Raw genomic sequence first — 13,514 nt, 5'->3', positions numbered from 1 at the left:
TAATTACCATCTACATTAAAAATCATGCTTTGCTTCTGATTTGAATTTTACTGCCTTCAGCTTCTAATTACAATTCTTGTTCTGTCCTTCTCAAGTACAGTGAAGAACTTTAATACTTGGTATTTCCTGTTAATCATAGCAGTTCACCTCAAAATCTCCTTTTCAGTCAATTAAGAGATTTACTCTAGGAAAATTTACTCCTTATTTTCAACCACGAACTCGTGGGTTTTTTTTCTTTCTTCCTTGAATTCTTTCCAATCTTTAAACACAGGCTGGATGCCTAGCATCTGTGAGGAAAAGAGTGGTTTGCAGGTAGATCTTGTTGAGCATTTGGACCTGGAAGCTAGGGGAGTTTTGTGGTCCCTTCAGTTTAGTTGGAGTCACTAAATCCAGTTTGGGAATATAACGTTTCCTGACTGAGAACTTGTATCAACCAGCAGCAATCCATAATGTCTATTCTGAGTATGGTTTTCCTGGAATATCTCTGGTTCAATAGACAAGATCTGGATTCCTTGTTCTTCGTGCATCCATTGACACTTGATTGAATTTCAGCCCATTTTATTTTCTGTTTCCCAAACACTTCAGATTGCTCTGTATAATTACTTCATCTTTGTAACTTACCTCTCTGTTATTTTCCAGTATTTGCCAACCTTTTTTTTTCTTGTGTGTATTATCTGCCAGTGATACTAGCAGTAAGTAGTTTATCAACTGGAATAAATACACGAAAAAAAATGTTTCCTTCTCTACATTTTCATCCAGTTTTGCTCATACTTTTTCTCATCTTTGTGAACTTCCTTAAGTAGTAAGTACGCGTAATACTTATTTTATTGGTTGGAAATGTTGTTTGCTCATATGGGATATAATCTTGCCAATATCATGTGTTGGTTCCATGGCAACACTAGAACAGTATCCAAAAGAGTCATTTAATAATGAAGCCAATATTTTTTGTGTTAGCAAATAATCATTAGAAGCTTTACTGTTGTTCTACCACTAGTGGAATGACAGCAGCAGCATATGTCAGTCCAACCAAGCTCAAAAAATTTTTCTGTTCTTACCAATAACTGCTTTCTACTCTGGTGTGCTTTCTACTCAATGTTTAGTTCTCGTCCTTAAAGCACTTGCATTCCTTAAAAGGAAAACAGTCTCTGCTCTACTCACACTGCACTATAACATTACATCTACACAACATTCTGCACTGGCTTTAGAGTTTCACCCATCATTAGATTTCTGCTTTCTTTGCAAGTTTTGCTGATTGCTTATCTTCCATTGTTTCTCTCATTTTTTAATATTCTCCCTTGATTTCTGAGCCATTCAACACATTTCACTGGGCTTTTTATTACATCAATTTAGTATTGATTGTAAAACTTGACCATGCATTAGCTGTATTATAAATGCAATGTAAATGTCCACCCATACCATCAGCTCCTGACTACCTAACATGGCTGTACTCATTGTCCTTTAAAAATAAATAAATGAATAGCTAGATAGATAAATAATTGGCAGGACTACATGCTTATTTGGAACTATTCTCAAATTATTTTTCATTACCTCCATATTTTTTAGGCATTCAATTTTACAACAATTTTTTGAGAAAAATGGATTGCAATGCCAAATCTTTACACCATAAAAACCACTTTTCTATTAGTTAAATCATTTTATTTTCTTCTCTTAAATTTAGTATCTGACTCATCATGACTAAGATAACTGTACTGTTAAATACCACATGGAAGGCATTTCAAAAATCTATCCAGTATTAAACTACAACCATTTTTCAGTTAGGTTCACAAAATCACACGTATAAATTCTGTCTTTGACAGTAAGCTCTGCACTTTTTATGAAGGACTTTTATCCAAAATGCTAGGAATTTTAAAGGGAATAAATCATCTTAATTTCTAAAATTAATAGGGGCAAGATTTATTCTTAAATCATGGATACTCCTTTCTAATTAAATTCAAATGTGTTTAATGCGTCTCAGGAGTGTTAAGATAATAAGTAATCCTTTTCTGGAATTTAACAGCCTCGATCCCTGTCAATATTGGGTGACTAATAAAATATGATGCCAGGCGTTTTTTAAATCTTTATCTTTCTCCTCTGTCTCATTAGCAAAATGAATAGGTTTGTTCCACAGGCACCATGTAATTTGGAGAATTCAATGTTGCTCAAGGACATTCCAAATAAATTTCAGCAGGTATTTCTTCATGCACTACTCATACATAGAGTAGACTTTCACATGTATAAAACGGACTTCCACAATATCTGCCAGTTACCATGCTGAAGTTTTAATTTGATGTCATTGCTAGTATCAGAGGCTAGAAGGCCCAAAAGGGCCACTGCAATTAAGGTCTCCTGACCTGCAGAACTTTGTGCAGTTATCCCGTCAAAGCCTATATTCAAGCTGAGCTCCAGTGATCAGTATTTAATCCACAGAACATATAACACTCACCCACTGTACCAGTGGTCTATCAGGAAATGCTGAAACTATGAAAAGATTATTATATAACATACGCCAATACTTATTTTCAGTAACAAGCCTCAGATATAGCAGGCCTTTTACCAAAAATCATGCCAATAATATGAAATCAGCCCATTTAGTTCTAAGAGCTTAGCTTCCTTTCTTAAGTACAGTAAAGTAATAGCCTCCAAATGATGAAAATATGGCAGGATTCTCAAGACCTGGCACAGTCTTCTGGCATTCATATAAAGCAAAACCCAACTATGGTGAATAGTTGAGGGAAGGACTCCAGAGATTTCACACTGTCTTCCTAGTGGGAAGATAGAACAAGGAATAGATTGTGACTCATCCAAGTCTAAAATATTTCCACATTTCTAATTTTAGGTCCTGTAAACCATACATTATACTCAAATATACCCACTTTGGTTGTTTCGGTGGTTTTCTATGTTGATGAAGATGTTGAAGAGCACCAGTTCCAAGACAGACCCCTGAGGAACACCGCTTGTGACCAGCCTCCACCCTGACACAGAACCATTGCTCACAACCCTGTGGCTGCATCCAGCCAACCAATCCCTAACCTAATCCATTGAACATCCCAAGGAGATAATAATACATCTAGTTTTGCTTTAGTGTCCCTTGGTTTTCCTGTTCCTAGCTAATTCCCCATTTTCTACATAGTCTACATAATCTACAATGACATGGCTGTTGCAGTCAGACTTTTCCAAAATTCTGGTCCCACCTTAGCAAGAAAAATACATAAAGCTCTACACATCATGTGACAAATTCAGGAGCTTCTGGTGAGCTCATCACAACATGCTGACTCTGTATCATCTGTGAGAGGATAGAAGACTGCAGAGCTTCTAAAGGGGCACACAGACAGGAAGTTTCTCCAACTTTAAAAGCAGGTACAGCATTCACTCATTATTTGTGAAGCCTTTTCCCTTCAAAGTGGTTACCTTGGTAAGCTTGCAGCATCTATTTTAACTATTTTCAATGCTGTTAAGGTTACAAAGAAGTCATGTTTGAGACAGATGGTTTTTTGTTTCTAAATCATGTTGTTCTGTTATTAATCACAAATGTAAAGGATAGTACAAAGTTATTGAGGTTTCATTGGGAAACTTTGATAGAAATGTGTTATTTCATCCTGAATAGTAAAAGGCAGGGGAAATAATTCAGCAGTTTGTAGGCACTGGTAAAATATTGAGTTCCATGCTCTCAGAATTACCATAAATAGAAAATTATTTCAGACCTACGTGCTGCCCCATTATGCATTTAACACCTGGTTCTCATCAACAAAAGAAGAAAACAACCAACTTCTTTCAGATGAGTCTTCTTCATTCTTCAAATCCATTACCAAAGTGACATTTCATCTCGAATGCATTCAGGAAACCTGTGAAGGAAATAATAATTGAATGTTGCTGTTTTCCCAAATTATACTGTTTGTATTTTCCTTTGTAGTGGTGAAGGCAGAATCTTAGAATGCCCATATGCTCATAGAGTCATAGAATCACAAGACTGGAAAGGACCTACAAGATCATCTAGTCCAACTATCCCATTACCATTGCTACCACAACTTTTCCATAACTTTTCCTTTTCATAACCTTTCCAGACTCTCTTCACCCTATATCAGTTGTACCCTTCACTAGAACATACTTCCATTCTTCTTATTTTTCAGTCAAATAACTCTGACAGAAGCCTCAGATTTCTACTCTGTGGTCTAAAGAACTATAAATGAATCAAAGCCTATTCTGTCTGCTCATGTTATGAAATGTATCACATAATTTGGTACTTGTGAAGTAATCCCACCAAAGATACTGTACAATTCAAAGTTCCCCACATATAATTTATTTTTATATTGCTGCAGACTAGTAATCTCCAAAGCACTTCTGAAAACCCAAGAGCTGATATCACGCTACCATAGAATCATAGAATCACTCAGGTTGGAAAAGACTTTAAAGATCATCAAGTCCAATCATGATCTAACCATACTACCCTAACTAACAACCCTCTGCTAAATCATGTTCCTGAGCACTACATCCAAATGGTTTTTAAACACATCCAGGGATGGTGACTCAACCACTTCCCTGGGGAGCCTATTCCAGTGCTTAACAACCCTTTCTGTAAAGAAGTTTTTCCTAATATCCAACCTAAACTTACTCTGGTGCAACTTAAGGCCATTTCCCCTCGTCCTGTCACCTGTCACCAGTGAGAAGAGACCAACCCCGCTCTGCTGTAAGCACCTTTCAGATATCGGAAGAGAGCAGTAAGGTATCCCCTCAGCCTCCTTTTCCCCAGACTAAACAGCCCCAGTTCTTTCAGTCTCTCCTCATAGGGCACATTCTCCAAGCCCTTCACAAGCCCTGTTGCCTTTCTTTGGACCTGTCCAGCACCTCAATGTCCTTTCTGTACTGAGGTGCCCAAAACGGAACACAGTACTCGAGGTGAGGCCTCACCAATGCTGAGTACAGGGGCAGGATTACTTCCCTAGTCCTGCTCGTGACTTCACTCCTGATACAAGCCAGGATGCCACTGGTTTTCTCCTCTCAGGCAGATCAACACTCCCTCCCAACTTGGTGTCATCTGCAAACTTACTGAGGGTGCACACAATCCCCTCATCAAGATCATTAATAAAGATGTTGAGCCACTCCAGCTATCAGAGAGATGTTGAGCCACAGCATTCACTGAAAGCAATCACAGACTTGTTTTTCTGTCTGGCCTATCCCATTTTAAGTACTGAGAGTAACAGAAAGTGTGAGAAACTATACTATGTGTCCATTTTCTTTATACACACCTAGTCCTCATAGAGAATTAATGAGTCAAGAAATAACTACAAACTTCAAATAATATTTCCTGTCCTCTGGTGGAATAAGAAAGTTATGCACAATGTCAGCAGGACAAGCTGATGGCATTTTTGGAAGAATTTATTTAAAGGTTCACTCTTGCAAAAAGTTATAAAGTGTACATTTTAAAATTTTTATGAGTGTTTATATATTACATTGTATGTATACTTATACATGATGTGTGTATATTTATATATCTGTGTGTGTGCATACTTGTTTTTATTTAAAGTTCTCTGAAATACATTGTTATCCTGCAACAAAAATAAACTGCCCTGAAATACATTGCACAGTGTTCTCCACAGAATTTCTCTACAAGCATCAAAAGACACTGATAGCTACACTGAGTTAATTTGAATTAAGGTATTTATTTTAGTTTATTTGACAAAATCACTATCTACTAACTTTACTATGGATGGTGTTTTTGCCTTTGTAAAGAAGCAGCAGCTTATAGTGTTCTTTTAAATGAGTTTGTGTGAGTATGTACCTAAAAAAAAAAAAAAAAAGAAAAATGCAGTTTAAACTCTTTAACATGTTTCAGTTAATTATAAAAATTGGCAAGTTTAAATAATACAAACTGAAAAAATACTCTACTGAAAGACAGATAAAGTGTTACTTTAGCTATTTCCCCTTGTTACTTGCATCAGTGCATTCACAGAATCATGCACCCCAAATCTCTGTCTTTACCAAAGACACGCTATGGAAAAAAAAAGGGGGAACTTGAACTGCACAGAAATATATTAAGAACTTCACAATGTGACCTGTAGTTTTTACTGAAATAAATTAATGGGTGGCATGCAGATGCCAAGATGAAGCAGAGCAGTAACAAAACATTAGTAAGCACTTTTAATGTAATTAATTTTTGATATATTACAATTTTTAGCATGTAATTATTTTTGAAGGAACTGCAGAGTAATATTGGATCATGTGTTTATTCCAACTAGTTACTGAAGAATAAAATGTGACAATATTTTGAAATTCTATTGCAGAATAATACTGAGTTGTCCATCAGAAATAATGATGCCAAGATTTCTCTCATCTGATAATCAGTTTCAGTGATTACCTACTAAAAGGTCAATGCTTGGTACTACAAAATCCCTTGGTCAGCCTAGAATCCAAGTGGGCATTGAAATGTGCTATATAAAGCACCTAGGCTTGTAGTGACCTTGAATCTGTTTCCTTATTGCTGGAGGCTGGGATTGTTCCATGGCTGCATTCCCAGTCTGCATCAAGAGGCTGGTACTAACATCAATCTTTAACACCGGTCTTTAGAACAATCATTGATGTTGGCCTTGAATAGGTCTAATAATTTTGCTTAATCACCTCTGTTCCAACACAAAAACTGGAATCTAGGCTGACTTCTAATTTTTCATTCTTGTGAAATCCAGCCACAAGCTTCCTGTCTGCCATCAAATATCTGGAATCACAATTAGACAAAATATGTCAGATGCCCTGTGACACCCAATCATCTTTATTGCATAGAAGTTCACTTTCAAGCTTAGAGTAGAACAAATTCCACTTGGTTCAAAGGTCTGTACTTCCAAAGAAAAATGAGAACACTCATATGCATATTTAAATATGCAGATGTGATGTATCCAATTTGCATTGTCACCTAATGAGAATGACCTTTTCTGCTGAGCAGAAACAGCAGTTGTTGAACTTGAGCATGTGGAAGTTGTGTTTAAATACGGAATTCCAAATGTCCATCTAAATAGATCAAATGCTTGCTTCTCTTAATCAAAAATAATCATGGTCATATTGAACCCTAAATCATAGAATCATAGGATGGCTTGGGTTGGAAGGAACCTCAAAGATCATCGAGCTCCAATCCCCTGCCATGGGCTGGTTGCAACCCACCAGCTCAGACTGCTCAGGGCCCCATCCAACCTGGCCTCGAGCACTTCCAGGGATGGGGCATCAAGAGCTTTGGGCAGCAGTGCCAGTACCTAACTGCCCTGTCAGTGAAAAATCCCAGTGCTTCTTCATCTTTAGGGAAATCCAATTAGGTTCAGAACTTGAATTTTGCTACTTAGATCTATTTCTCGTACCACTTCTTGCCTAGCACCTTTCCTATTTACCAGTTTTTACAAAGAACATCTGAACAATTCTCTCACCATCAGTGTGGTGCATGTTAACACATAGAATATTTATAAGTATTTTGAAAAACTAAATTCAAACAAAGGGATTAAGTAAATTGCTCTGGACTACAAAGAGGCAGTTAATACGGCAAGACTGGAACTCAGTTTGACCTTGGTTTTGATTCTGTGTTCAAATACCTTAGATCAAGTTTTTAGCAATACTCAAATTGAAATGGAAAAAAGCCATGATCGATTTACCAAGCAGCATTAGAGTCGTATAACCTGTGCTGTTCTATTTCTGTGAATGCCAAAGAAGGAAAACAACTCCTGCATGTAGTAGCTCGCCTGTAGACAAACAGCATCAGTATTATGGCTGTTTTGTTTACCCTCTTTAGTTACCTTCTGTACTGAAACGAAAGGTCAAATTGTCAGTATGCTCACCTTCCTCTACAGCATACTCTTTTCATCTACAGACCACAAAAATAGGCAGTAATATTACACAATACAGGTAATAAATAGGTCTTAGAACTGGAATCACTCACATGCATGATTGGGGATTAAAAAAATGAGAATTTAAGCAAACATCTTGGCATATCTTATAGGCAAAAGCACAATTATACATCTTCCCCATTGTTTCTTTTTCATTAGGGGACTGCAGAATCCTCCCATAATAGATCAGCATTCCATATTGTGAGAATTTAGAAATACCTAATGAAAATATTGCACCTACAGTTATGAACGTACAACTGCCAGTGTAAGATTAAGAATAAAACCCTTACAGTTATTTCTGTAACTGTAATATTCTACATGATACTAACACATACCATCTTTTCCCATGGTTACATACAGGAGTGGAGTGCAGTAAGTTTAACAGCATGGCTCTGTAAGTGAATCCAAACAAATATGTGTTGTCCTAAAAATAATTATCTTACCTTATGCATCAGTAAGGAAGGAGAAAATTCATACTGAGAAAAGAAATACCAACTAGACAGATGGGCACACACATACACAGTTATATAGAGCCTTGTTCTTTATATTAGTTTACTTGTCAGCATACTGTTTTTGCAAAATAATTCAGGAAAAACAAGAGACAGAAACCTCACGATAAACACTGTGACTATACTAAAAGGGGTTTTGTAATTGTTCTTATTTTCACCTGTGTTTCAGAATCTATTTCATATGTGGCACAGGTGTTAATACAGATTGGCACAACAGAAAGACCAGCTGCACTTGTAGAGTAATGAATTCTCATTTAAATCAACATGGGAACTAACTGTCCCACCGGCAGGATCCTGACACAGTACATTTTTGTAATCTGCTAATGGTGCCTTTTCATAACTCATTTAGCCTAGTTGCAGCCTGTACTGCCAATGGAAAGGGCACTTCCCTTTCCTATTGCTGTCTACCTCTTTCTGCAGCCAAAACAAAAACAAACAAACAAACAAAAACCTGATCCAGGACAAATAACAGCTTATTAGTTACATTTGGATCAAATCTTGGATTTGGTGGATTATGCCATAAATCCTGTGTTAGCTTAAAGAAGGGTAAGGAAATGTATTGCCAGGACAAGTAAGGCAGAATAATGTTATCCTATAGCAGCTGCAAAAAAAAAAAAAGTAAGTTGATCTGTAAAATTAAAGATTGCCTGAAAGAGACATTACCAGATGTAGAAGTATATTAGAGCGGCTTCCAGAGTCAGGTATGTTCCAGACTCAAACATGAGGTTAGAATTTGTATATGCATGGTTTTGTTTCACTGCCCAGCCCTTTGGGCAGCAAAATGCCAAATACTGCCTTAAACAATTGTCTGCAACTGTCATGCAAAGCTGCCTCTTGAACCAGTGGAGATCTCACCATCTGGTTAATGGAGACTGGGGTGCTGTCCATCTCATTCTGAAACTGAAGTTTAAAATGGGTTTTCTCCATGAAGTGACTGCATCTTGTCTGTCAGAGCTAAATCGGTGCTGCAGTTTCAAAGCACTTTGTGAGAACAGTCAGGGAGGAAAAGGCTTTGTCAGGCTGGAATGTTCTGATGATGGTGGACATTATCAATGTCTTGTGAGGACTTTATAGATTATATAGATTAAAACTGGCGATGATTATAAAGTCATTCATGAGTAGTTGTGGATTAAAAATAATCCACACTAATAATAATACTCACTAATCCAGCTTTCAGCACAGTCTCAGTTGCATCAGCAAATCACAGGGTGTTATCCCAAAATGACAGAGGCACAAACTGGCCATCACATGGTGGATGAAGATGTGGCTGCTGAGAGAAGGAAACAAGTTAAATACAGTCTATGAAAAAACTCTTTGACAGAGCACATTGAAGCATGGAATTGACCTGGATGTATCCAGAGGAATCTCACTTAGCCCTCCCAGGCAGAGATCTCAGAGGCCTGAGTTAGTGGGTATAATATCACAAAGCATGAAAAGATATTTCTAAGTCATTTTACATGTAACATTACTAAGATTGGATTAATCTCACTCAACAACATCTACACTCAACATCTCACTCAAGACATCTACAATGATTTTTCAGCTGGAGTGATCTCTGCAGGCTCTCTTTATAGTCACTGTAGATTACACAGTAATTAATCTCTTTCTAAAACAGTTCCTCACCTCTAGAAGCTACTTTTTCTTTCCTTAGAGTCAAGAGGGACCCTAGGTTAATTTGCTCAACTGTAAACATCTATTCACAGATAACTAAAGTTAGCTGGTAAGATTCCATCTTCAAGGCATGCAGAGACTAGAGATCCAATCTTGGGAAAGGCCTGAGAAGTTCAGATAGTATATTTGCTTAGGGCTCTGCTGAGCACTCTGCTTTTCCTGCTCTACTGCTCTATTTAAACTGCAGTAGACACAAATCTCATAATTTGCTTGCAAGCAGAGAGAAGAAAGTCTAACCAGAAATGCCATATTCTAGTTATAGTTGGACAAATATAGTTCCTGAATAAGAACTGTATATAAATTAATGCTATGTCAAGAACAATAACATAATATATTATAGGAACAGATATTATGATGTGGAATAGCAACTTAACAAGTATAAATTGGTTTTACTGTTACAGAACATGTTACCAGATCCAAAGTTTGCTGTCATCATGGAAAGGCTTCCAAGTACCTGATTGCACCTTGACTCAGATACATATCATGTTCTGTACGTTTAACAAAGCTGCAGGAACAATGGGCTTTTGGTAATAGTTAAGAACACCCTCTGAGCTAAAGAAAAGCTGCTGGAAATTGTCTCTGAAAACAATTAACTTACCCTGCATGTTAAAAGACAGCATTAGCAGTGGGATGAACAGTAACACTGAACATCACTATTGGTGAATTGCTCCTGTGAGTGGCATGGTACTTATTATTGCCAGCACATTCACTTTAAATGAATAGGTAAAAGGTGAATTGTTGAACTCATGCAGTCATACGTATCTATTCCAGAGTACCATTCCTACTTTCAAGCATTATTTTTTTTCAAGTTGCCTCATCAGAATTAAACAACAAAAATACGCACAGATTGATCTTCGGGGAAGAGAGTTACAAGCAATACATTGAAGCTAAGTAATAACAAAAAAAAGAAAGAACAGAGGAAAAAAGAAATGTTCCTTGTTAAATATTTACTTCAGCTCTAATGAAAATTGCCTTGTCAATGACAGTATAATACAAGTGTTCTTTAAGTAAGGTCAACTTTCAGCATAGACTTAAGTCTTCTATAGAGGCATTTCATTGATTATATGAATGTCATATAGGAAATGCAAAGTACCATAATGTGGGAGTTTGATCGATGATGTTATCTTGATTTATAACTGTGTATTTTTGGACTGTGATGTGCACAAAGCACTAATTTAAAACCTCATTTTAGTTGCAACCTACCTTTTCCTTTTAATAACAAGAAAGTCATCTGATTACACTCTTTCAGTTATCCCCATGCCACGTATTAGATAATCCCCTTATTAGTTTAAAACTAAAAATGCTAATGGATTGGGGAAATGGGATTTTGCTTTCACATATTATACCTGTCTTTTTATGCTTGCCTTTCAGATCATTTATCTAAATAATAACCTTCAGTACCCACTCCTTCCTTCCAATGAACTAAAACACATTAATGATTAAAGTCAGTGAAAACATCTTCTCCCTGATCTAATTTTGCTCGCTGAGATTACCACTTTCAGCTCCTACTTTCCTACTTCTTTTTGGAGGGAGGATGAGGGCTGGCGGGGGAGTTACTGACTTGTAGAGCTGCTCCTATGATTAATTCCTAGTCCATTTCAATTAAAACAGCCTGTGTTAGTTTACACAAACTGTAGATTGTTGTTAATGAGTATCACCAGTCAACAGTGACTGAAAGGGCATTGATTTCAGGGACTAAAGGACAGAAATGATAAGAAAAACTCAGCAAACAGCTTTCAATCAGAAAATCTGTTGGGAAAGCCTAAAAAAGAGGAATTTACCTTCACACTGGCACACGAAGGTGCTGCAGGTGGTAGCTTCTGCTGGCAAAATTGGAGATAAAGGAGGAGGCATTTCAATGGTCTTAGTGTCAGAATGAGGGAAGATAAGTCATCCTGTACAAAAGAAAAATGACTGGCCCATGGCCAGATACAAAGACTGCGGAAATTCTGGAACTACCAGGACAGAGTATTTGTGTAGTTCAACTTTCATTGCGCCTGACTTAAGTTGTAAGACACAGTTCTGAAAAGAAAAAAATTAAAAAATAAAAATCTCAGCAACAGAGATGTGTCTTTAAAGCAATAAGGAAATAACTTCTCTCACCTACCAGTAACTTCTGAGACAGATGGAACTGAAGAGCCATCAACTTTGCACTGATCAGAGACTTTGGAAAACATATTCCAGAGGATAAACATCCTCTCACAGAAAATCTCTCCCAGCAGCCCTTCTTTTTCACACAAGAACAAATGTCATTCTGCTGACCACAGTGGTGGCAACATGACATGGGAGTGAACAGTATCTCAGGAAAGCAGGTGTCACAGCTGTCTCAAGGAAGCTCACACTGTTCTGCTGCTCTCCTCGCTCTGAATAAATTCATCCTGGTACTAACTTTTCAGACTGTAGAGTCAAAAAAGGCTTTGGATTTGAAGAAATATTCTTACATGAATCAGGCAGTTTTCTCCATTGATAAGAACAAAGAATGACCCTGTGAAATCAAGCTAAAAGTCTTCCTGGAACAACATAGATATTTCCTGTGCTGATAAATAGCAACAATAAATAGCAACATGTTCTCAACAGTGGCAAATTACAAAAGAGCAACTATCTGTGTAATACAGACACTAAATAACATCTTCATGACTTGTGGGAGGTGACCAGGAAAAATAGCAGACAGATGGCTAAAGGATGGGTAAAAAAAAAAAAAAAAAAAAAAAAAAGCAAGTCCATGAATAAAATTTAATAGCAAAAGACATCTGCTAACAAAGGTTATCGCAGCAGAAAGCAAAAACATCCAGAAGCAACAATTCTATACAAAGTTTCATTTCCAGTGAATCATGCCATTATGTTCAATTTAATTCTAAATACGAAAGCTGCCCTTACTGCTTGTTCTCTGCTGTGGGATCACTGTCAAAACAAAGAACAATTATAAAATATTCACCCAGTTCTGAATTCAGATTTGCTAAGCGATGCTGATACGATGCAGAGATCTAAATGTGAAATCCATGCAGATTGTTATTTCTTTCAGTATAGAATTTTCTTGATGATTACTTTTAGATTTTCTCTGAAATTCTGCTTTACCTTAATTCTTAGAAAGTGTTGGTAACAAGTGATGATTACTCTTCTTCTGTACTTTTTGCTAAAGTAGCATGTCCATTTTCACCCAAATTTTGGATTATGTATTCAGCAAAAGAAGTGTTTTCCTCTGATGCACAAACTGTTGGTGATCATGTAGGTGGCAAATACTGGCATTCTCTTTCTTTGAAGAAATATGAGATTTCCCATTATTGGAAAGCTCCCTTGCCCTGAATGACAAATTACACAACAAGACAGAAGGAAGATGCAAATCTTAGTTTTAAAAGCATCTAATATTTGCTCAAATTATATTCAGCTGTATTTATCTACCATTCTGGCATGCTGATGGAATAGTATTATCAATAAATCTATAAATAGGATGCAAAATGCATGTGAGCTGTCTGTGCAT

The 13,514-nt window shown here is 36.9% G+C and overlaps 1 long non-coding RNA gene across 1 annotated transcript; it reads right to left on the bottom strand.

Moving 5' to 3' along the window:
* Nucleotides 1-1,717: 1,717 nt before the first annotated feature.
* On the bottom strand, nt 1,718-12,706 carry LOC116244355 (uncharacterized). Its single transcript, XR_004170172.2, has 4 exons — nt 12,144-12,706; nt 11,818-12,058; nt 9,528-9,635; nt 1,718-3,842 (listed from the first exon to the last, which is right to left on the bottom strand). It is a non-coding gene; the product is annotated as an uncharacterized LOC116244355 (long non-coding RNA).
* Nucleotides 12,707-13,514: the final 808 nt, after the last annotated feature.

This window comes from Phasianus colchicus, chromosome 6 (genome assembly GCF_987193195.1).
Source record: "Phasianus colchicus chromosome 6, bPhaCol1.hap1.1, whole genome shotgun sequence".
NCBI classification, from domain to species: domain Eukaryota; kingdom Metazoa; phylum Chordata; class Aves; order Galliformes; family Phasianidae; genus Phasianus; species Phasianus colchicus.
This window is presented reverse-complemented; position numbering and strand designations above follow the sequence as displayed.